This window comes from Mesocricetus auratus, unplaced genomic scaffold (genome assembly GCF_017639785.1).
Source record: "Mesocricetus auratus isolate SY011 unplaced genomic scaffold, BCM_Maur_2.0 Super-Scaffold_100018, whole genome shotgun sequence".
In the NCBI taxonomy this organism is placed as follows: domain Eukaryota; kingdom Metazoa; phylum Chordata; class Mammalia; order Rodentia; family Cricetidae; genus Mesocricetus; species Mesocricetus auratus.
The window spans coordinates 31527554-31552743 of NW_024429199.1; the positions used below are offsets into that span (position 1 = coordinate 31527554).

At 40.2% G+C, this 25190-nt stretch overlaps 1 long non-coding RNA gene across 1 annotated transcript; it reads left to right on the top strand.

The window, feature by feature from the left end:
- Nucleotides 1-4584: 4584 nt before the first annotated feature.
- Nucleotides 4585-19812, top strand: LOC121132866. The gene is made up of 3 exons (XR_005869558.1): nt 4585-4653; nt 19278-19358; nt 19721-19812. It is a non-coding gene; the product is annotated as an uncharacterized LOC121132866 (long non-coding RNA).
- The last annotated feature ends 5378 nt before the right edge of the window (nt 19813-25190 follow it).

Here is a 25190-nt window from a genome sequence, read left to right on the forward strand (position 1 = left end):
AGCTCCTTTACGGACAGGCCCACTCAGTGGGCTTGCTTCCTTGTTTCAGGTGTTTGAATGTCATAATAGAAAAGCATTTACACTTGGTTGAGTAGGGTCATCTGGTCAACCCTGTCTCACATAATGATAGCTGAGTCTGCAGATTATCCAGGGACTGGCTGAGAGGGTTTCACTTTGAATGCTGGGCACAGCAAGGCCTTTACTCTATGTGTCTAGTCTTGGATACTCTAGACCTTCACCTCTCTGTACAGTGTAATCTGTAATCTCTGGCTTGCAGTACTCAACAGCATGAACTCAGGAGGTTTCTAAGGTTTTCTTAAGGTTTAGGTTCCAAATGGGTAAAAGCTCAGTTCCTTCATACTCTGTTGGTTATAGCATCAGCCAGGATACAGTGGGAGTGAAAATAATTCCAGCTTTCTGTGGAGCAGGAGAAGCTGAGATGACCAGGCATTTATAGTTGTAATCAGTCCATCCCACCTTGCATGAGTCTAAACATCCTGGGAGATCCTGCTCCCAGATACTGGAAAAGTCCCCAGGTATTGTTAAATACCCAAGCATAATGTCACTACAGAAAAGACTGTGTCTGAAATACCTATGATCAACAGATGAGGCATATATCTGATAGGACACAGATATAATATAGTAAGTGGGCAAGTTTGGAAAAAAGTCGATCCTTCAAACCCACTTACTATCTGTCTTCACAAGTAAAGTTTTGTGAGCTGTTATACCTATTCATTCATGTGTCTACTTATATGGCTTCTTTTGTATTTTAAGTTCACAGTTGACTAGTTTGTGACTAAGATCCTCTGACTTACAAAATCTAAAGTACTATATGGCTTTTTATATTAAAAATATGCTGACTCCTGGTGCAGATTGTATAAGCATTACAAAATGAAAACCACTTTATTGTCAGACTAATTGCTGTATGCATTAGGAAAGGTGGAATATTAGCAAGCTGTAAAACAGTTACATGTAGAAAAGTTACTTGTTTCTTCATCTTCTTTTTTTCCCCTTTTAAAAAAAGTGTAAATTAGAAACAAGCTTGTTTTACATGCCAATCCCAGTTCCCTCTCCCTCCCTTCCTCCCCTGCACCACCACTAACCCCCTATCCCAACGGTGGGGTCTTCCATGGAAGATCTTCAAAGTCTGTCACATCATTTGGAGCAGGACCTAGTCCCTCCTCTGTGTGTCTAGGCTGAGAGAGTATCCCTTTTTGTGGAGTGGGCCTGATCCATTGCCAGAGGCCCCATAGATTGCCCAGGCCTACTAACTGACAAACACATTCAGGAGGTCTGTGTCTGTCCTACGCTGGTTTCCCATGCTGCGTTTGCCTTTTTGTGGCTGGGTTACCTCACTCAGGATGGTTTCTTCTAGTTCCATCCATTTGCCTGCGAATTTCAAGATTCCATTTTTTTCCCACTGAGTAGTACTCCATTGTGTAAATGTACCAAAATTTTTTTTTGTCCATTCTTCAGCTGAGGGGCATTTAGGTTGCTTCCAGGTTCTGGCTATTACAAATAATGCTGCTATGAACATAGTTTAACAGATGTCCTTGTTGTATGAATGTGCATCCTTTGGATATATCCCAAGAGTGGAATTGCTGGGTCTTGTGGTAACTGATTCCCATTTTCCTAAGGAACTACCATACTGATTTCCAAAGTGGCTGTAAGAGTTTGCACTCCCACCAGCAGTGGAGGAGTGGTCCCTTTTCTCCACATCTTCCCCAGCATAAACTGTCATTGGTGGTTTTAATTTTAGCCATTCTGACAGGAGTGAGATGGTATCTCAGAGTTGTTTTGATCTGCATTTCCCAGATGGCTAAGGATGTTGAACTCTTTCTTAAGTATCTCTCAGCTACTTTAGACTCCTCTATTGAGAGTTCTTTATTTAGCTCTGCACCCTTCTTTGTAACTGGATTATTTGGTGTTTCGGTGATTAGCTTCTTGAGTTCTTTTTATATTTTAGAAATCAGCCCTCTGTCAGATGTGGGGTTGGTGAATATCTTTTCCCGTTCTGTGGGCTGCCATTTTGTCTTGTTGACTGTGTCCTTTGCCTTGCAGAAGCTTCTCTGTTTCAGGAGGTCCCATTTATTATTGTCAATCTCAGTGTATGTGCTACTGGTGTTGTACCAATTCGTTCAAGGGTACTTCCCACTGTATCTTCTAAGAGGTTCAATGTGGCTGGATTTATGTTGAGGTCTTTGATCCATTTGGACTTAAGTTTTGTGCATGGTGATAAATATGGATCTATCTGCAGTCTTTTACATGTCAGCACCCAGTTATGCCAGCACCATTTGTTGAAGATGCTTTCTTTTTTCAATTGTGTAATTTTAGCTTCTTTGTCAAACATCAGGTGTTCATAGGTGTGTGGTTTAATATCAAGGTTTTCCATTCAATTCCATTGGTCTACCTGTCTGTTTTTGTGCCAATACTAAGCTGTTTTCAGGACTATAGCTCTATAACAGAGCTTTAAGTCAGGGAAGGTGATGACTCCTGAAGTTCCTTTATTGTACAGGGTTGCTTTGGCTATCCTGGGTCCTTTGTTTTTCCATATAAAGTTGAGTATTATTCTTTCAAGGCCTGTGAAAAATTTTGCCAGTATTTTGATGGGGATGGCATTGAGTTTGTAGATTGCTTTTGGCAAGATTCCTATTTTTATTATGTTGATGCTGCCTATCCAAGAGCATTTTCTAGTATGTTCTTTACTTTCTTTCTTTAAAGACTCAAAGTTCTTTCTATACAGGTGTTTCACTTGTTTGGTTAGTGTTATTCCAAGATATTTTATGCTGCTTGTGGCTACTATAGAGGGTGATGCTTCTCTGATTTCCTTCTCAGGCCATTTATGTTTATAGGGCTATCAGAGAAACATCACCCTAACTGAAAAAAAATCAGTAGTCTTCACCTTCTCTTATGTCTGATTATGTTCCAGTTTTTAAAATCTATTTGCCTATGGAGTGGCATATCTAAGTTATTTGAAGTTTTTTATTATTGCAAATGAAACTGCTATGAATATTTGTGATTGAATGGATATATATGTATATATAGGTATATATATCCATAGCCATTCAGCAGTCATATGATGGTTTTAACTTGCATTTTTCTAAGGACTAGTGATGTTAGACATCATCTCATAGCTTCTTTTGTTGTCATCTACTTCTCTAGTAAAGGGTCTGCTGAGGTCTGTGTCCAAGTTAAAAACAATGTTTTTCTTATTGTTGACTTTTGAACATTCCTTAATATTATACATAGCAGGGTTTTTGTTGGTTGTTTAGGGGGAGGAATTTTTGTTTGGGGGATAGTATCTCATGTAGTCCATGATGGCCTCAAACTCCTTATGTAGCTAAAGGTGGCCTGCCTCTACTTCCTGAGTGCTGGGATTAGAGGAGTGTGCCACCATACATGACTGAGAACTACATTAGATACATGACTTACAAAATTTTCTTCCAGTACATCAGGTTTTATTAATTCTAATATAGCATTGTTTTCTTCTGTGGATTATGCTTTTAGATAAATCTCTAATCTATTACATTTTCTTTATATGTATGGAACACATACATCTCAGTTTCTGCATTCAACTCTACAATATATTTAGTTGTTTTAGAAGGTGGAAAATATAGAATAGATCTAAGTTTACTTTCTTTGATAACATGTGAACATTGTTCCAGCAACATGTATTGAAAATTGAGAAGAACATCTTCTGTCCGCGATGCTGAATTTGCTAGCATGACTTTGTTTATTTTCACCTTTTCTAAACTCTTTCAGTGATTTTTCTTTTGAGGATCACTCTTGTACTGATGGGCCCAACTGATCATGAAATACAGAAGGACTGCTCTGTTAACTTTACTCCTTTCAAAGACCTTGTGGGCGTTCTAGATCTTGTACATTTCTGTTTAGAATCTGTTACTTTCTGCCTCCACAGCTGGGCCTCTTCAGCTGAGGTTCTCTCTGCCTCAAGAACAATTGCAGACACAAGTTCATTCCATGTGCGTCAGAGTGCCCTGGAGTTCAATGCCACAGCAACTCTTAACTGCCTTGGCATCAGAGATCAAAAGCAACTTGCCAGCTTTCTGGTTCCTCTGTAGCATTAGGATAAGGTGTGACCTAGACAGATGTCCAGAAGGTCTCAGGAAAGCTAAGCCCATGTTTATTATTCATCAACAGACACAGTATCTTTTTTTTTAATTTGCACATCAATCTTGCTTTTCTCCATATTCCCTCTTTGCTCTGTGCACACTGATTCCTAGCTTTTCTGTAGGAAAAGGATCACTCTAGAAGACAGAACCTCAGAGTGAAACTCTAGAATTTGAATAGTGTATCAAAACTCCTCCATGTACAAGGAAGTCTAAAACTCTGGTAGACCTTCTCGTTTAGATGGAGAGCTGAGGACAGACCATATCAGAGTCCTAGTCCAAATCCACCTTACAGAACCAACAGAATCCACCTATGTGTGCTTCCCAGCTGCCAAGTACTTAGCTGTTGGCAGAACCCTCTTATTGGTTCCCTGACTCACAGCATTAGTGATGTCATAGTAAAAAAAAGCCAAGATTTCACTCTACCTTCTTTCCCACTGAAAAAAGCAGTAGCCTGGGATGTTAACAGTGTCTTCAAAGTCTCAAAGGACACAGGGAATGATGGTTATTCTCCTATTCCTATGTAAGTCACCTTTATGTCTTCTACAAAGTAACAGATGGAAGCAGAACACAGAAGATTATAGAACCACTGGAAACATAAGCAAGCGATAGTCCCTATCATAACTGCTCTGCTGAGCCCGGTAGCTTCTTAAAGCAGATTATTGTGGCCTCTGATACTTGATATACAGCTATTGATCAGGTGCATGCCTTTTAAAGCCCCATTAGGAAGGATGACTCATGCTGACTTCACCTGGAACACTGGCCACACGTTTATTTTACTTGCTTCTATTTTATCTTTAGTTTTCCTCTTCATATACTTTCATTTTCTCAGTCCTTCCATTCCTTTGATCGCCTTCTAGGTACCTCCAACTTATAAAGTTGGCTTATAGCCTAGACCTGGCCAATAAAATCTCACATCTACTGGGATTCCAAGATAAACACAAAATCCGAATCATGTTCACTAGGGTTATTTCCAATCAGTTATCTTACAATTATGATCATGGCTAGGGAACAGACCTTTCTCTTTGGCACTTTTTGACTTACTTAGATGTAAGCCAGGAATTAACTATAGGCCTTCTTTGCCCTTAGGAGAATCTAGCAGAGATTGGGGTCCAACCACGGAAAGCAGAGCCCCACACAGAGTTACTGAATCTTAGTGACACTGTTTAGAGGATGGACCAGTTCCTCTGGTCCAAGGTTCCTAAACTTCTAAGGGTGATCCTTCTTGTGCCTTCATTTTTTGCCATCTTGGGCTCAGTGTCCTTCATTTGCATAATTTCTATGATTTTTTTAATTGGGCTTTACTATTTTCCTTATTTTTAAAGAAAAACAGACCAAGTGAAACTGGGCTTAGAGTACTTAAGGAGCTCGCTATACAGATGTAGCTTTCCTGCTTTGCTTCTCTGTTGTAATCAGAAGCTGGCAAAAACACCACCAGGAGGAAAGGATCTATTTGTTTACACTTCCACACCATAGGACATCACGGAGGGAAGCCAAGGCAGGAAAGCTGCTGACTGGATTGCTCCGCATGCCCTGCTCTGTCTGCTTTCTCTTACCACACAGGATTGTCTGCCCAGGGGTGACACTGCTCAACATGAGCTCAACCCTCCCACACCAGCCGTTAATAATAATAATTTAGAAGAAGAGCTCTACAGATATGCCCACAGGACAATCTAATGGAAGCAATTCTTCAATTAAGGGTCTTTCTTCCCAGCTGACTCTAGCTTGTGTCAAGTTGACAAAACTGCCTGGCACAGCTTACTTCCCTCTCAGTTGAGAAATAAGGGGAAAAAGGAAGAAAATGTTACAATACACAGTCCCATAGTTATCGTTCATTTCATTAGGATTCTTAAGGTTTAAAGCATCTTCTTTGTAAATAAGACTTACAAAAAGGTTTTTTTCAGGGTAGAAAATCAATGCACTATATCTAGAACATTCAGCTCTCCTAGAATTTATTGGCAGTTTTATAGATTTTATTATTATAAATATGAGTGGCTAAGGCGTTCTCAAGAAACAGATAGTAGGTTTAAGTGCTTTATGAAGCAAAGAATGAAGGCCCTGGCTTCTTATCTGTATTTGAATTGCAGTTTTTTAAAACATCAATGGGGAAGGCTCATGATACTCAACTGTGTGCTACTTAGGAAATCTAGTGGTTTTGGAAAAAATACATGTATGTACTGTATATTCAAAATAACTAAATAACAGTATTCTTAATGGGAAAAAAAGCCCATTTTTTTCCTGGAACTGTGAATGGAAAACTCAACTGCATAGCATTCTGTTTCAAGGACCTGTAATCTTAGACCATTGAAGAGTTCCCCTTTCCAAGGAATGTTTCTCTGTGTGGTTTCTAAACCTCCTGACTTTTTGCAGAAATTCAGCATATCCCAAGAAGCATAGGAGAAAGAATCGAGGTCTTTGCCACTTTTCATGCCTGACACTAACTTCTTTTGTTTTTACCAATCCTCTTGCTTCATTTGATTTTACAGTAACTGTCAGAACAAAACAGAGAGCTAAAACGAGCTTAGTGACTCAAGCCTGTAATACCAGCTACTTGGGAGGTGGAGGTAGGAGGAGTTGAAGTCCAAGGCTTCCCTTGGCTACACACTGTGAATTCAAATCTAACCTGAACAAGTTAATGAGACACTGTCTCAAAACTATATAAACATGGTCTGGGGAAGACTGACAAATGAAAACAAAACATAGAAAGTCTCAAGGAAGTGGTCAGGATTTTCTCTCTTTTAAATTGTTAATTTTATTCTTTGAGCTTATAACACAATTACATCATTTCTCCCGTCCGTTTCTTCCCTCCAACTTCTTTGCTCTCTTTCAAATTCATGCCTCACCCATTGTTGTTACACACATACACACACATACACACCTCCAAACACACAGGCACAACCGCCTCAGTTTGTTTCTTGTATGCGTATGTGTTTTAAGGATTGACCAACTGGTACTGGATAACCAGCTGGTATCCCCCTCCTTAGACCATTGCTCTCACTCCCAGAATTCCTTAGTTGCCTGTAGTTCTTCGTGTAGGGGTGGGGCCTCCTGGACTCCCCCCACCCCGCTTTGCATCCACGTTAGCATGTCTATTGTTATTGTCCTTGTTCAGCTTATGTTTAGGCAGTCATGTTGGTGAGACTTCATGGGTGTAGCTTCTGGCATTACTAGGAGACACAGTCTCACAACAAACTCATTTCATCTGGCTCTTAGAATCTTTCCTCCCCATCTTCTGTCATGTTCCCTGAGACATAGGTCCAGGTCTTTTGTTACAGATGTTACTGGGTTCAGACTCCACAAGTCTGCCTTTTAATGACTTGTGGTTTTTTGTAATGGTCTCTATTGCAAGGAGAAGCTCCTGATGCAGGCTAAGGACCACACATATCTGTGGACATAGGGATAAATTATACTCAAAGCAACATGAAGATGAACCTTACTTTAGACCCAGCTGTATGTACTACAAAAACATGTGTCCATCTAATCTTCAGGACTCCAAAGCTTTAGTGCATTCCTTTTAAGACATCCATGGAGCTAGGAGCGTAGCTCACTTGGGAGAGGGTTTGCCTAACATGCAAACCAAAACAGCAACAAACAACAACCACCACAACAAAAACAGGGCCTGGTGGGACACACCTGTAATCCCAGAACTCTGGAAGCAGAGGCAAGACAATCAGAAGTTCAAGGTTATCCTTGAGTACCTAGTAAGTTCTAGGCCAGCCTGAGCTACATGAGACCCTGCCCCCCCCTAAAAAAAAGTGACAAAAAAGTAATAGTTGATAGTGTTAACAAAATACCATAACAGTCTATCTGATGTTCATCTTGATAAAATTGTCTGTCAATTGCCAGCCTTCCCCACCTCATATTTCTGAACCACAGCTTATGTGATTATATGGCGAAGCAGAGTCCCATACAGGATGTAAGAAAGTTGTGACCCTGACTCAGTGAAGAAGGCAACTCTGAAGCACAGCAGAGGAACCATCTACCTCTCTGAGCCTCGGTTTCTTTCGCTGCAGTGACCAGGCCAGGTGGTAGTGGTGCACACCTTTAGTCCCAGCACTGGGGAGGCAGAGGCAGGTAGATCTCTGTGAGTTTGAGGCCAGGCTTCTCTACAGAAAGAATTCCAGGACAGCCTCCAAAGCTACACAGAGAAACCCTGTCTTGAAAAGCCAAAACCAAAAGAAAAAATAAAGGAAAACAAAAGAAAGTGTGATGCCTCTCCCATAGAGATGAGTGAAGATTTCAGAGTTAAATATTACTATAGCTTTTATTTGTTTGTTGTTTAGTCAAAATTTAAAAGCAGTGGTGCCTCTCCTATGTGGCTGGAGTGATGACTCCGTGGTTAAGAAGCCTGGTTGTTCTTTCAGAGAACCTGACCTCAGTTTCCAGCACCCACAAAATTGGCTCACTACTTCCTATAACTCCAGTTCTGAGGGATTTCCTACAGCCTCCAAAGACACCTGCACATGTGTGATATTCACTCACACATATACACAAAACATAAATAAAAACAAAAAATTCAAGGCTTAGAATTCACCAGTTCTTAGCTATCCCCCTTTCATGAGAATTATAGAAATGTATTCAGAATCCAAGAACTACCACAACCATGGTCACAGAAGCAAACAAAGAAAAACTTCATGGAAGACTGAAGTCAAAGTGCCATCGTTTATTCAAATGGAAATATTGAGAGTGAGAAAAATCCCTCTCCATTAACTGGAAACATTAGAAGTGATTTCCACGGCAAGTCACCTAAAACTTCATTGCTCTGCTACCATTATTTCTTCAAAATATTTTTAAAAGATGTATTCATCTTATTTATCCCTCTGTGTGCTTTATTGTGTGCCTGGTGCCCATGGAGCTCAGAAGCAGGTGTTGAATCCCTTAGAATGGGAGGTACAGATGGTTGTGAGCTGTCACGGGGATTCCAGGAATTGAACCCATGTCCTCTGCAAGAGAAATCAGTGCTCGTAACTTAGAAACCATCTCTCCAGTCCCTGTCATGATTTAGTGTTGTGCTTTAAGATCATTGGATCCTTGCTCACCTTCATTTTCACCTCAGCCCAGCATCTTTGGGTGGGACCTCAGCCCCTGAAGATCCCAGCTAAATAAGCACAAATATAATTACTCCACCAGCCAACCTTGGGAGAATCAAATCATGAAATGACATGATACAACTGCAAGATGTCATTGCCCTTCAACATTTTGCCTCAATTCTTAGCTATCATCATCCTAATTCTCTTTACCATTTTCCTTATGTTTTTATATTTTGTATTTTAAGTAAGTTAATAATATTCATTTATAATTAGGGAAGTCCCATGGGATTTATTTGAGGACCTGTGCCACTAGGAAGAGCTACTTATGGGCCATGTGACTGTCTTTGCTCCTTTAAGTTTACCTTTTAACCCTTTGGTTAGAGCTAGCTCCTACCTAGACTTTATCATCATTTCCACAGAAATGTCATGGCTAAGAGATTAGCAGTCACTTCTGTCTACCATTGTAGGTAGACTCAACCAAAAACTCGATATGTCCACAGGGCCTGGGAAGTGCTTACAGAATCCTGCAGATAGATCTAATCTCAGGAGGAAATAGTCTTTCTTCATTCTTGTGGGTACACACATACATGTGCATATATACACACACCAGGAAGTGGCACTGCTCATTCATTCATGAGCAAATACAATCTACATGGGATGCTTGTTCTAGTCTCAGTACATAGAAAGGTTACAGATGTTACTGGAGTCTATTAACCCTAATGTCAAGCAATGGATGGAGATACTGGGAGGATCTACAAGTCAGGTTCTCGGCTTTTGACTGAGTGCTGTGCCCTGGACTACTCAGAGTGTTTATGGAAGAACAAGCACTGTGTGTCACTTTTATTATTTTAACCAAATAGGTGAAGCTGGAGTGACTCCAGGGAAAGATTAACAAATCATTGCAGTGTTTCATTTTTGTTCATTTGAACAAATGTCTAAACAATTTATTGGTAGAAACGAGTTAGCCCTGCTCTTCATTTGCATTTGTACCCCTTAAACCTCAGGAACCCAGTATTGTAAGAATGTAGAATCACATATTTCCCTCAGTCTGGGGAGAAAGATATGAGAGGAGTAAATATATATTCAACGTGTTTTCAAAAACTGTAAGCGAGCAGGATACTCCTAAATTATACGAGGCTAACCTTGAAGATGTTTTCCTCTCTTAGGCATGTATAACTCACTTCTGCCTTTCAAGACTACCAGTATAGCTCACAGGCTGATTGGCAGTTCGTTCTTTGCATGGGTCAGCTTTCCATCACTGTGACAAAGCACCTAAGATAGTGAAATGTATCTATGACTCATGGCTTCAGAGATTTGCATCTATGGTAACTCGGCCTTGCTGCTTTGGGCCTGTGTTGGGGCAGAATATAATGAGATGGCATGAGAGAGAGAAAGAGAGGGGGGGTGGAGGGAGGGAGGGAGAAAGAAGATAAAGAGATGGAGAAAGAGAAGAGAGAACTGGAGTTAATGTTGCCCTTTAAGGGCTCATCTCCAGTGACCTAATCTCCACTTTCCTCTCACAAGGGCTCACCTCCTAGCAGAGCCACAGGCTGGTTATCCAGACTTGAACACGTAGACCCTTGGGTACATTTAATGTACTCTTGTCTCACATGTTTTAGACTCTTGGTTTAGTGTTTGTATCATGAAGTTGTGAGACAAAATGACTCTTGGCATGGTAGACTAGAAAGTCTAGGGAGACTTTGTACAACCAATTTATCTACAAGTGACAGACTTGCGCTCATATGCAAATCAGATGCAAATCATTCAGAGTCCAACAGTCCACAGAGCTGGCTGCACTGGGCATTTAGAGCTTGGATCCCATATTTCTATTATTTCCCCATGGTCTACATACAGACTCTTCTGTACTACAGGCTTCAGACTTAGACTTGGTTCTACATCTGGTTTGGGAAACCCCTTCCTTGTAATATTTCCCCTCTACTTGCTCAGTATCTGACTAGTGAGGGCAGTTACATCACCCACAGTTGGTGCTGAGTTAGCATATTCAAGAAAAGCCAAGGCTGAGACTAGCTAGAAATTGGTGAACTGAGTAGAGACATTGTCTGTGGCATAAACAATAGTTTGATCCTGTTTTGGTTCACAGTAGAAAAAAAAATCAGACATCAGGAAAGCAATGGGCCAGTTATCAACAAAGCTGTTTTAACTCCCTTTAAACATACTCCTTTAAAAAACATTTTTTTAAAGGAATGTGGGCTCAAGAGGAGTTTGTCTTTATCATTGGCAAGAGTTCCCACTAAACCATGTGACAAATAAGCCAGCTTTGTATGTATATTTTAGCTCACATAAGAACAAGAATTAAAATACACTTGGTATAAGTTTAATGAGAAATTTGTGCAGTTCATATAAAGGAAACAATAATTTTTTAAAATAGTGAGATGTCAATGTTTTCTATAACTCAATTCTCATTTTAGCAATAAATACAATTAGTATTTTTCCCTTGAAATGATAGGCTTGTTTTAAGACATTTAAGAGTGCATGTCTATTCCAAATATTCATATAATCATAATTAATCAGTTGTTCTTTGTTTTCTTTTCAAGATGGGTTTTCTCTGTGTAACCATACTGGCTGTCCTGAAATTCGATCTGGAGACCAGGCTGGCCTTAAACATAGATATCCACCTGCCTCTGTCTCCCCAGTGCTTGGATTAAAGGTTTGAGACCCCACTGCCCACCCAGCTATTGGTAGTTCTTTCAAACAAAAATAGTGCCCCATAAAATTTGGACCTGTTTAGCTTGTATTTCAAAAATTCATGCAAGTATTTCCTTGAGATAGCAATTCCTCATTATGCAGCACAAGTATTCTGTGCATAGTTTCCGTTAAAAAGATATATTGAAGATTAAATAGGGGCTCATTGGTTAGGAGTACTGGCTGCTCCTTCAGAGGACCTGAAATACCCTCCTGTTGGCTCATGGCTGTCTGTAACTCCAGTTCTAAAGAATCGATCACCCTCTTCTGACTTTTTAAATTTTTTTAACTTTCTTTTTGTTTGTTCTTTGTGCCTTACATATCATGTCTCCCCATCCCTCCCACCCTCCATCAATAAAACAAAATAACATTTAAGAGAGAAAAAGAAACAGAAAGGAAGAAGGAGAAAATCTCATCGTGGAAGTTGCAGCGTGACACAGTGAATCACGCAAAAAAAAAAAAACACCTTTTTCCATACATTTTTACATGCAGCCATTTATCACAAAGAATCATTGGTCTAGTTAGAAACCCCTGATCTCTGCTATATCATCGACTCTGGGCCCTCAGTGGGACTCTTGCTGGATATCTTGTTGCTGCCCAGTGTTATGGAGATCCTTAAGCCTTGGGCCAAAAGACCCCCTCCCATTATGGTGAGAGGAGGGCATCTTTCCTCTGCCATGCCAACAAGACAGATGAGTGGTGATGACAGCTCTCCCAAGCTCACAACCTTAGGGCTGACTCCCCCCACACCTCCACCAACAGGGTTGGCTCTATTGTACTGCCCAGGCAAGGCACAGGGCTTGCTCTCTCCAGTGTTGCAGCTGGGAAACCACAACATTTAATAGAAGTTTATAGGAAGGTTCAAGCTATTATTTTTATAATGTTATTGTTCTTATATATATCAAACCAAAAGAAATTAATGGCATCTTGTTAATAATTAAACTTTAGTGAAATATCTAGAAATAATGGAAATTATTATATAGAGTTAAGAACATATTCCAGCAATATTAACAAGAAAATATAATAGGGTAAAAGCATCAACTTAAGCCAGCACATGATTGATTGTACTTTACACACACACACACACACACACACACCAGATACCTCTAATACTTGAAGACTGTAAATAATACAGTATGTTAGAAATGAAACAGTTTGGAAGAATATTTCTTGGTGTAGAAAAAGGTAATTATGACACTTAATTAAGTTCAAACACTAAAAAGGAAATTGTTGAGTGAGTATAAAGAGTATTGTTGATACTATAAATATGGAGACTTGAAGACCATAGAAAACTCAAGATAAGAGAAAATCTTTGTGATATGTTTGAAGGCTGAATGTCTTTGTGGTAATATAATGAGCACCTACACATAAGGAAAGAAAAAGTCAGTCATCTAAAAAGTGAAAAGATAATTTGCAAACTAGATTTAATAATAATAAAGGTGAAAAGTCAATTTATATCCTTTAGTAGGATAGACAGAAATGCATGCAGTCTTTACCTGACTTGCAAAGATTACTTCATCTACAATCAAGGCACACAGCAGTAAGCACCTTGACAGAAAGTGAGCAAAGAAAAAAAATGTCAAATTAACAAGCAGGAAAGACTGTCTAATATCCATCAGGCAGAAGCAGAACAAGTAGAGAAGCTAACTTGTGTTAGTTCTCCATGCAAATATATTCTACCCCAAGTGTAGCCTTTCTATTGTCTTACCTCATAGATTTATCTAGGTTTTGAGAGAGAAAGTCCACCTGGCTTTTCCTGTCATTTCTACATAACTAAAATCTATACATGGCTTCAAAGAGGGGTGGGGAGAGTGTAAGAGGAGGCATGAAGAGACAATGTGATTGACTTAAAGAGGGAAGCAAGAGAACTCTGATTCACAGGGTGGGGAGGGAGCAGGAACTCCCAAGGGTGACAGCTACTTGGGAGCAACTCCCTACAGAGAACCCTTCCCTAGGCTCTCAACTCTTAAGACATCCTTGAGTGTGACCAAGAAAGAGCATAATCCTAAGAATCCAAAGGACATGGAAAACAAGTGTCACTGTAGTCACCCCGTGAAAAGGGCAGGGAGGGTGCTCCCTGACAGTGACTCCATTTTAAGAACCCTGGGGACTTTGCAAGACTTTGGGGATTTACAGTGGAGCAGATGCTTTGTTTGCATTCCCATTTAGAACATCTTGGGGGTTTGTAGCAAAACAAGCAAGGCAAAGCAATTTATAGAGCACAAGCTATTTGGCGAACATTTCTGAAGACTGGGAGGCCTAAGAGCATGGCAGAAGCATCTAGGAGGATCTGTTCTATCTTCACATGGTAAAGGTCATCACTATATTCCATCACCATGGGAATGAGTGAACCAGTGGGCTAAAATGAGTCTCCCCTCCCCTAAAACCACCTTCACCCCCTTATCTCCAAACTACTACATATGAATTTGGGGATTATAATTCCAATGCATGAATTTCTGAGCACATCTTCAAACTGTAGTGTATAGATATAATTTAATCTCCCCCACAACAGGAGCAAGATGCAGCCATGCATCTCATTTAAATACATCTTAAGAGTAAGAGTTGTTTGGCCTGTGGAGTCCAGAAGAGCTTAAGCTTGAAGACCAGCATGGGCTGACTTGCAAAACCTTATCTCAATACAAATAAATGGATTGTTGGTAAATACCAAAATATGGTCTTGCAATCTAGAGTAGTTGCTTAGTTAGTGAGTTAGTGAGAAATAAACACAACCAGAAAGCAGATTCACTTATTCAGGAAGACTGTGTGACAGTGTATGACTCGAGAGTGTGTGGGTTGTCTCCCTAGGGATCTTAATCCTGAGTCTAGACTCAGAAACCTTCTTTGTTGACAAAAGAAAATAGAAACCTTGAAAATTACTTATGATGGCAAAAAGATTTTGGGAACTATATATCTTTTCACAGGGAACTACTTAAATAAATACTGGAAAAATCATGGCGCAGGAACACAGTGGAATTCTCTGAAGGACTGAAAGTGATTTTTGTGGTCAAAGTCATTAGTCACTAAGGAAATGCAAATCAAAACGACAATGTGAGCACTTCAATACCCTCCAGGGCACCAACAATAATAGAACAAATGGAAAAGAGAAAAACTGCTGGAAATATAAAATGATGCAGCCACCATGGAAATACTTTGACATTTCTTCCAGAAGCTACACAGAATAGTCATGTGAACTTGCAATTTCACTATTAGGTTTATGAGAGCATCTGAACACATAAAACTGTACGTGTATGTTCGGAATGGTACTATTCATGTAGCCAAGGGTGGAAGTAGTAAAAATCCCCACTAACTGATAAATAGATAATCATGGGTTATACTAGAATAATAGGACATTATTCAGCTACTTACAGAGAATGGGAATATTTCTAACAATTATGGTTGGACTGGATACTGAGAATATTGAGCTGAAATAAAACGTCAGGTACCAGAGGCCACATATTATATAATGTCACATATACCTACCACCAACAAAAAAATACATACAACTGTGTTTGTAGTGGTGCTCTGTGACCACTGGCGATTCTTGACATTCCATGGAAGCCCTTGGCATACCTTGGCAATTTTTGGCATTCGCTGGCAGTCCTTGGCATTCCCAGGTTTGTAGCTGAATTACTCCAGTCCTGTATCTGTTTATATCACCCTGTCTTCTGTGTCATCTCTTCTCCCATATACCCTTGACATGGGCCCCGTACGATCAATAATTCTTTCCCTTGGCATCTTTAATCTAACCTGATTTTTTTTCCTGGATAGTTGCACTCAGGCCTCCAGTGGACATGAGTGGTAGAGTACCATCCATTAAGCTATAGACCCACACTCAAATCTTTGAACAGATATGTTTGAGAGCTGTGAGTTCAAAAGGTGATTATTTCACATACTTTACTATATTTTAAAATGGCCAACGCATGTTATTCTCTCCAGAGCAAACAGGAAATAAACTGTTGCTAACAAGTTTGCTCAGAGGTAAAAAAAATGGCTGTTTCAATCACTTCTGGTAAAACATCATTTGATTCAGTCTTTCAGGGATATTTGGGCAATTTAATTATAAAAGTATTTTTGTCCCTGCACAAAGATGCATACTTGATAGTGCCTTATTGTAGCATTGCTTGTGATGGCAAAATATGCGAAATAGTTATTTCTGAGTTCTGTTTGTTCCTTGACAGTTTCCTTAAGGACCTAATATGAAAACAGACACAAGTCTGTATGCTGGAAACACTGGAAAGAAGGAAGGAACCACCAGTTTGTTGAAGATTGGTGATGATAAAAAGTCATAAAATGTTCATTGCAAGACAAATGCAACAAGCTAAAAACAATACTTGTGATATGGTGTCTTTTAAAATTAATGTTTTTATACACACAAGGGAAAAACAAAAGCAAAAGGATGTAAGCAGTAATTAATTTTGAGCGATGGGGATTAAAGAATTTTCTTTTCTTGTTTTTGGCATTTTTTCACTGTAGGAACATTTTGCAGTGAACATCTATTATTTCTATTATAAAAGGGAAAACAATGAAGTTGTTTTCTTTTTAAAAGAAAAAAGAGAGAAAGAGAGAGAGAATGAAAAATCCCATAGAGAGTGGCATTGTTCCAGCCTGGGTCTCGGGCCAAGATTCCGACTCTGCTGCACAGTGGTGGACAGGACCTCCCTCAGCTGGAGTCTGTGAATAGCTTGATTGACATTCTCTGCCCAAACTGGGCTTTCATGCATCTGGCATAGCTCAGCTGGGAACCCCCTTGAAATTTCCATGAAGGGGCCTCTTGGCTGCGTGTGTGGTACTGACCATTTCTTCATTTTCTGTTCAGCCGCAGAGCCAAGAATGCTCTTGCTATGGAATCAAGCTCCACTCTTCTCATTACTTACTTCCTGGCTCTATGACCTTCAGTAGATTGTTTAGCTTCTGCAGGCTACCTAAGTCAGGGCTAATTTCTGAGATGACATTCAAAAACATGTAATGTTCCTTCAGCAACTCTGCCACATCATGGGTACCAATAAACATCAAACTAGACCCCCACCACATCCACCGTCTGTCTCCCACTCTGTCCACATTCCCTGCTTGACAATTGACAGTGGCCCTCAATGGGTGCTTTGTCACCCCTTTGTGACATTTTGGAAATTAACGGAAGATTTCCTGGGGGTGGTTGCTATCATGATAAGGAAACTACTGGCTTTGGTTGTATCCCTCTCCTGGCTCCAGGAACGCAGACATGCCAAAGCTCACGAGAAAGGTCCAGGCAACAAAGGAACAACAAATTGTTTTGCATCCCATCTAACTTTTCAGTGTTCCAGAGGTTGCTTGTGTCAGTTAAAACTTCGTTCATATTACTTGAGCCTAGAAAAGGCTTCCATTTTATGCAGTAACACAATACTTCACAATCTTCCCATTCAAGACTGTTTTTTATTTAGTTTGAACTTGATCACATTTTTCCCCAAAGATTTATTTAGTTGTTATGTATGCAGTGTTCTGCCTGCATGTGTGCATGCAGGCCAGAAGAGGGCATAAGATCTCATTATAGATGATTGTGAGCCACCTTGTGGTTGCTGGGAATTGAACGCAGGTCCTCTGGAAGAGCTGAGCCATCTCTTAGTAAAAATATCATTCTGATCACAGTACCGCTGATGCTATTTTCAACCCCAGATGTCTCCAAATTAAAAGGTCTTCCATCTGCCTTTGTAATTGTTAGAAGTTGACTTAGCTGATAGATGTGAATCCCTCTCTCTACTGTCATGTCCTCTGGAATACTAATTCCTATGCATCTGCATTATGAAACTCTTATAACATGCTAGAAATCATTTTCCTCTTATTTCTTTTAAAGTTTGTATATGCATTATGTTGATTTTAAAAAAAGATGAGCAGGTTGATTACACTAGCCAATGTTTTTCTTTCATGATTATAAAAGAAGTATTATAAATTATTTATGATTAAATAGGGGGCATGGCAGGTTGTTAAAGAGCCCAAGAAATCATATTTTCACTTGCAGCAACAGTTCTGGAGGGGGACATGTCTCATGCGTTGTCAAGTGGCTTCAACAATCATGTGCTTCTGCTTACACGATAATGTTACTGGTAAAAGAGCAAGTACCCGGCTCTCTCTAGCTTTAGGGATCACAGACATTTAGTATAGCAGCCAATATTCATCCCTCTAGAAACAGAACTAGGGAGGCAACAGTGTCCAGGATAACTCCTATGAGAAAGGGGCTTTTATCCAGTAGGAGAAATCAAATAATCTGGCTATCCTTTCCAATTTATCAAACTGGAAGGAAAAGAATGTATCATAAGCCCAGAGGAGTGGCAGGGAGGAATCTAGAGATGTAAGTACACTAAGTGGGGGACATTATTAGAAGCAGGTTGATAGTGTAGTGAGTTGAATGTTGTGTGGGGAGAAAGTGTGGGAGTCCTTTGGACAAGCACCTCGTTGTTATATTGGCTGGGCCAGAAGACCTATGTGCTTGCAGTGAAGACTGAATGTTTGTTAGATGGTTTTCTAAATGTATCATCTAGGCTCTGAGAGACAAGGAATAAGACAGGAAGGACTTCATCAAGTCTCTGTGCCAATGGGCAAGAAGAGAGAAGATGGAAGCACCTATCATCATTCCTAAGTAAGAGGTCAACACCACGCTGGGGAAACCCACAGACACAGCTGACCTGGGCAAGTGGGAACTCATGGACCACAATCTGACAGCTGGGAAACCAATATAGGACCAAACCAGGGTCCCTGAACGTGGGTGTCAGCTAAGAGCCCTGGGCAGTCTATGAGACCTCTGGCAGTGGAACCGGGATGTATCCTTAGGAGCCCATGGAGAGATAATCTCTTATCCTAGATACACAGGGGAGGGCCTAGGCCCTGCCTCAAATGACTTAACAGATTTTGATGATCCCTCATGGAAGGTCTCACCCTCCCTGGGGAGGGGATGGGAGATGGGATGGGTGTTGTCCGTGGAGGCATCGGAAGATGGGAGGGAGAGGGAACTGGGATTGATATGTAAAATAAGATTGTTTCTAATTTAAATAAAATTTATAAAATAAAGATATGAGAAATAAAAAAATATATATTATTCAGTACTTTTGGCACTTTTATTTTTGTGTATATCAAATGGTGTTGGAAAATCTTCCTTCACAGATTCACAAAATTACCCACATGAGAGAAGCTGATGGCACCATCACAGAGCCCTCACTTTCCTGATTATGAAGAAGTGACTGTCTAGACCTCCTGATGGGTTTCAGGATATGGGGAACTTGTAGAAGTAAAACACCAACTGTACAAACAACAAAGGATAGAGTGGGTCATATGAAAATCTTCATTCCGGTTCAGTTTATTTCAAATCAAAGCAAGACTTGCTTGAGAGGATGTGTAAAATGAATAACCTGTGTGTGCCCAAGAATAATGCCTTGTTTTGTTACAGGGAGGAACAATAACTGAGGAGACTAGGAAAAGTAATTCTAAAGGAGGAAGTTAGAAAGAAACAAGAAGATATTCTATACAGGTAAGTGAAAATTTATCAAGGATGAAAATCCTGAAACTGGATGTACATCAAGTGTATTCCAGAAACCTAATCCAAAGCATACATTGAGGTTGAAGGGCATGGGTACCTACCATGTCACCACATCTGTTATATACATGTCCATGTGTGCACGCATGCACACACACCCATGCACACACATGCATGCACAGTGTATACAATTATATAGGACATATTCATGTATAATTGATAAGTGTAGATAAATACAGATATTCCTTTGTATGAAATTAAGTCTTTCTGACTATGTTAGTTTCTTTTCTGTTGCCGTGATATAAATACCAAGGAGACTTATGGAAGAAAGAACATATTTATGCTTATGGTTTTAGAGTGATAAGAGTCCATCATCATGGAGCAGAGGCAAGGCAGCAAGCACCAGGCATGACAGCAGGAACAAGAACCCAAGGCCTTCCAGCTTAAATTGCAAGTATGAAACAGAGAGAGCAAACTGACAGTAGTGGGTGGGCCTTAAGATCTCAAAGCCCACCCTCAGTGACATACTTCCTCCAGCAATGCTGTACTTCTAAAACCTCCCCAAACAGCATCACCAACCGGGCATCAAGTGTTCAAATATGGGATCGGTAGGGCTACATTTGTATTCAAACCACTACACTGTCCTAGGATATGCTAGAATTTATAGTAAGCTCACAGGGCAGGTACTGACCCGCCCTCCTAGAGCTAATCTGTGAGGGAATTGTTCTGATAAATGGGCAATAGCCATACAGAAACATGCTAGAGAAACATGAGGAGGGTAAAAGAATTTTGTAAAGGCTCTGATTCCCACCCTGCATGGTTGGGAGAGGTAGAGTTCCCGGATAAAATGAGGTCTAAGCTAAGAGCCACAGTATGGATTGACATTATTTGGGGGAATAAGAGTGATGAACAGGTTGGCATATCACATACTGCAGAGACAAAAGCAACCACTAGAAAGGTTTAAAGAGAGCACAGACTCTTCAAATATGTAGAATAACTTAATGTGAGAAGATGAGTAGTGTGAAGCTCACAGAGGCAAATAGAAGACAGATCCCATCAAGATCTTTTAAAGCAGTGGTTCTCAGCCTTCCCAAATGCTGTGTCCCTTTCATACAGTTCTTCAAACTGTGGTGATCCCAAATCATAAAATTATTCCATTGCTACTTCATAACTGTAATTTTGTTATTGTTAGGAAGAGTGGCATAAATACCTGGTATGTAGGATATCTGATATGTGAACCCTGTGAAAGGGCCATTTGACCCCCAAAGGGCTCGTGACCCACAGGTTGAGAACTGCTGCTTTAAGTGTTTGTACATGCTAAAATCAATGAAGTGCTGGAAAAAGGAATAAAAAGAGCCCTTGAATGACTGAATGACCGTAGATGCCATAGTGTGCACAATGGGTTTCACCCTACGGGAGGGCCAACTTTTCAATATTGACATAATAATAATGGCGTCTACAAAATTTACATCTGAGAACCATGCAACTGAGGTACCAAGAAATGCAAAAAGAGTCTCATAATGCTTTAAGTAAGTTTATTATTTTGTGTTAGGATGACTTGTAGCTATTTTTGGCTGCATGTGGCCTGTTCACATTGAGTAAGAAATGCCTGCCTGTTATGAATAAAGCTGTTGTGACCATAGTCGTGAAAGTGTCCTTGTGATAGGATGGTCATCCTTTAGGTGTATTGCCAGATCTTACTTAGCTTTTATGCCATCATGTTTGGTTGATGTCCCTGGGAGGCCTGCTCTTTTCTGTGGGGTCGTGGAGGGGGCATGGATTTGTGGGAGAAAGGAGGTGGGGGGAAGTGGAGGAAGGGGAAACTATGGTCAGAATGTATTATATGAGAAAAGAATAAAAAGAAGAAAGGAAGGAAGGAAGAAAGAAAGAAAAAAATGCCTGGATGGAGACTCATTTGAATACTTTAATATTTTCACCTCATCGATTGTCAATGTGACTCACTGGCATTTCCTCCTTCCTGACTCCTGGATTTTAACTGGTCAAGGTGAATCCAATGTATCATTCCACTTCAGGCAATTCTGAGAGCATGTTCAGAAAGAATGAAAGAAGTAGATGAGAAAGTGAAAAGATTGTAAGTGATGAATACTCTTGAAACATTGGAAAAATGACAAATGCAAGGTAAGAGACAAGCTTCACTAGCATAGTCAGAGCATTAAAGAATCTTGTACCAATGGCATGGTTAGCAAATGATTAGAAACCAAAACAGTAAGAAATCATCTTTCAAGAAGAAGGCTTGAAGAGAGCATGTGTTTTGAGCCTCTGTCTTGCTTTGTAGCCCTTGCTCGCCTGAACTCACTGACTGTTGCAACCCTCTGCCTTCTGCCATCCAAGGGCTGAGTTTATATGCATGCATCATCATGCCTAGCATATCCTCCTATGCATTCTATTTCTCCACAGTCTCTTGAGTGTACTTCCCTTTCAGTAGCCACAGACCACCACATGTATGCCTTTCTGTGGACAGAAGTTTCCATCCTGCCCGGTGCCGTAGCCATTCAGTGCCAAATAAACACAGAGGCTTATATTAATTATAAACTGTTTGGCCAATGGCTTAGGTTTCTTATTGGCCAACTCTCTCTTAATTATTAACTCATTTCTAGTAATCTGGGAATCTCCATGTGGTCTTGGTTTACCAGTAATGCCATGGTCTTTTGCTTCTTGGCAGCTACATGGTGTCTCTCTCAAGATTTACTCACTGAGTTCCTTTAACCAGAATTCTCCTAATCTGGTAGCCTAGCCTATACTTCCTGTCTGGCTACATCCTGCCTGTTCATTGGCTGAAACAGCTCTATTTGACAACCAGTATGAGAAACAAATATTCACAGCATACAGAAGGACATCTCCCATTACCTTTACCCCATCATGTTTGGCTGTGGAAGCTATGTTGCTCTCCCTGTCAGCAAGACCTCACTTTCCCTTCCTGGGAAGATTAGCTTTTATGCACTTGAATGAGATGACCAGCCCTTGCTTCTGAATCCCTTCTGCTCTGTATACTATTAGTGGCACAGACAGGGGTCCTGCATTGGCCCAGCATTTTGTCCAAAGTTTCTAAAACACCTAATGCTGTATATTTAAGGAACTTTTGTCCTATTTTCAATTTATATCTTTGGCTTTTCCCAACACTGCCTCCTAGGCTTAGTTTATTGAACTTCAAACAATCATGATGAGGAAAAGCACATATATAATGTTCTGTGACTACTGAAAAGAAAGGGTAGTAGAGAGACTGTGGAAAAATATAGCTCATAAGAGGGCATGCTGGGCAAGATGGTACATGCCAATAATCTCAGCCCTTGTAAGATAGAGGTAGGAGGATTGCTATAATCAGTGAGTTCCAGGTAATCCAGGGTTACAAAGCAAGACCCAGGCTCAAGACACACTGAAAAAAAAGACAAAAAGGAAAAATAGCCCCTGAATGATTAATACTAAAAGCTAGATGGACATGAGCCAGAAATTTGGGCATCATGACACACCAATGAAAATACTTGCTTCTAAATTTTACCATCTAAAAGTTACCTCACTGGTCATAAACATGCACAAAAGACAGCATAGAGTGCATTAGAGAGCTTGGGAAAGTAAATGGGAAAAGCATGGCTTAGAGTAGTTGGCTTTGCTGCTGTTATAAAACAGAGCTAGAGAGCTAGGTTACTGTCACTTGGCCAGGACCTGGTTTATCTTGTTTGTATGAAGTAAAAGCTTACAATCTTAATGCTTTTAAATAGCCTTAAGCAAATCTCTGATTTTGAGAAACATGAGTGAGCTCATTTGCAGACAGGCACACTGGTGTCTTGAAGTAAATCACTATTCCTAGCCACAAATAAATCTGTACTCTCCACTCTCTCTTTTATGACTTCTAGCAATGTTACATATACTTCCCTACCTCTTACTGTTGGCCAGAAAGAGTCTAAAGTAAAGGCCTCATTACCACACGGGATTCTTTTCTATTTAGGTAGAAGCATGCATCATTACAGAAGACTACACAAAGAATAAACAGAAAGTACTCTAGTGGCTGGGAAGCCTTGAAGTCTGATTTCACTGCTAGCTTGAAGAAGCAGAAACAAACAACTGAAAAGCAAGTTTCTGAACAACGTAGAAATATTTAAAATGGCACGTAAAGTTTTATTATAGCTGTTATTAGCTGGAAACTGAGAGAGGGGAAAGATTAGAAGGGACAATAGGGACTTCCAAGAGGAAGACCCTATTAAAAATTACATGGGCAAAGAGTTTAGGGATTTTCAATTACCTGTAAGAAACAAACAAAAGAGTGAAGAAGTGGTTTTAAAAGTATTTAGAAAAAGATACCATGATTTGAAACGAGGCCACCTATGAAAGTGAGGAATATGAAGGGAAATTTTATCCCACTAACAATCAGGTAAGTGTAATAATGGGTAATTAGCCTTAGCGTCAGTATGAAAGGAGCAAATTTGGGCGAACAGGATAAGTTAGTCAGCTTCCTGTTACTACAACAAAATACCTGTTTCAATTAATTTACAAAGGGAAAGGTCTTATTCTGGAACACAATTAGAAGTTTCAGTTCACAACCCAGTCATCCCCATTGTTCTTTAGAGACAGCACATCATGGCAGGAACATGTACTGGAGTGAAACTGCTCACATCACACGCTCCAAGAGAAAAGCCAACAGAAAGAAAACAGGATCCACAGTTCCTTCGAAGGCATGTCTCCCATGGCCCTTGAACTTCCCAATAGGCTCCACCTTCTAAAGTTCTACCATCTGGGGACAAGCCTTTAACACATAGACCTTTGGGGACACTCAACAGCCAAGATTCAGCATGATACCACTGGGTTTTTATGAAAAGAAATCATTCTTAATCTCAAATTAATCTCAATTAGAGGACAGTCAAGAATGAGGAAAAACTACAAGAGAAACCAAAGGGATGGAGAAATTATAAGGAGGGATGTAGGAAGAAAACAAGAAATACAACTGGACCTCAATGAAGGATAAACTCAATTTCAAAAACCACAAGTAGAGGCCAGAAGACTCATGCTGGTTGAACCCTTTGCAATTTTAAAAGCTTCATGCATGCATATAATGAATCTTAGTCCTCAACACCTATCACCCTGTCTTTTCTCTCTTCCTCTCACTACCCCTCTTCTCAGCAGGATCCCTGTTTGTTTACATGTCTCATTTTTATCTGTGTGACTCCTTGAGTTTAAGTAGAATTTCAGGAAATGCTGTTTTCTGATGCATGGGAAACTTATCAATGGCTGCACCACTGAAGGGGAACCCCCTCCCCCAGTCACTCTTAACTATCAATAGTCTCTTAGGGAGGCCTGGATCCCCATGAACAGTTCTTCTTTCTGTGATTCAAGCAACCACAGCTGAAGTGAGCACCGGCTTACATCAGTCATGTCACGAAGAGATGACATCAGTTAGCAGCCCTCCTTTTCAAACTGATTATTATTATGATCCCCCCACTTTGCCTTCCATGCTGTTGCCTGAACCTTTGTGGAAGAAGGGCTCTTGTGTGAAATGATGTTGCATTTAGGACTGCACACCCCACAATCACTTATTCTCTTCACTTTGAACCTTGTGAGTCTCTGTAGGAACCTTCATCCACTGCAAAATGAATCCTCTGTGATGAGGGCTGAGAGATGCATAACTCATGATATAAAAACAAGTGTTTCAAAGACAATTTGATACCTGGTCCATTTAATAAAACAGTAATAGTAGGTTCTCCAGTGATGAATCTCCAGCCACAGGATGCTGACAAAGCTTACAGTACCAGATATGAATTGTCTCCTGTGGAGCCTTAAATTCAATCAGGAAGTGATTGGTTGCCACCAATATAA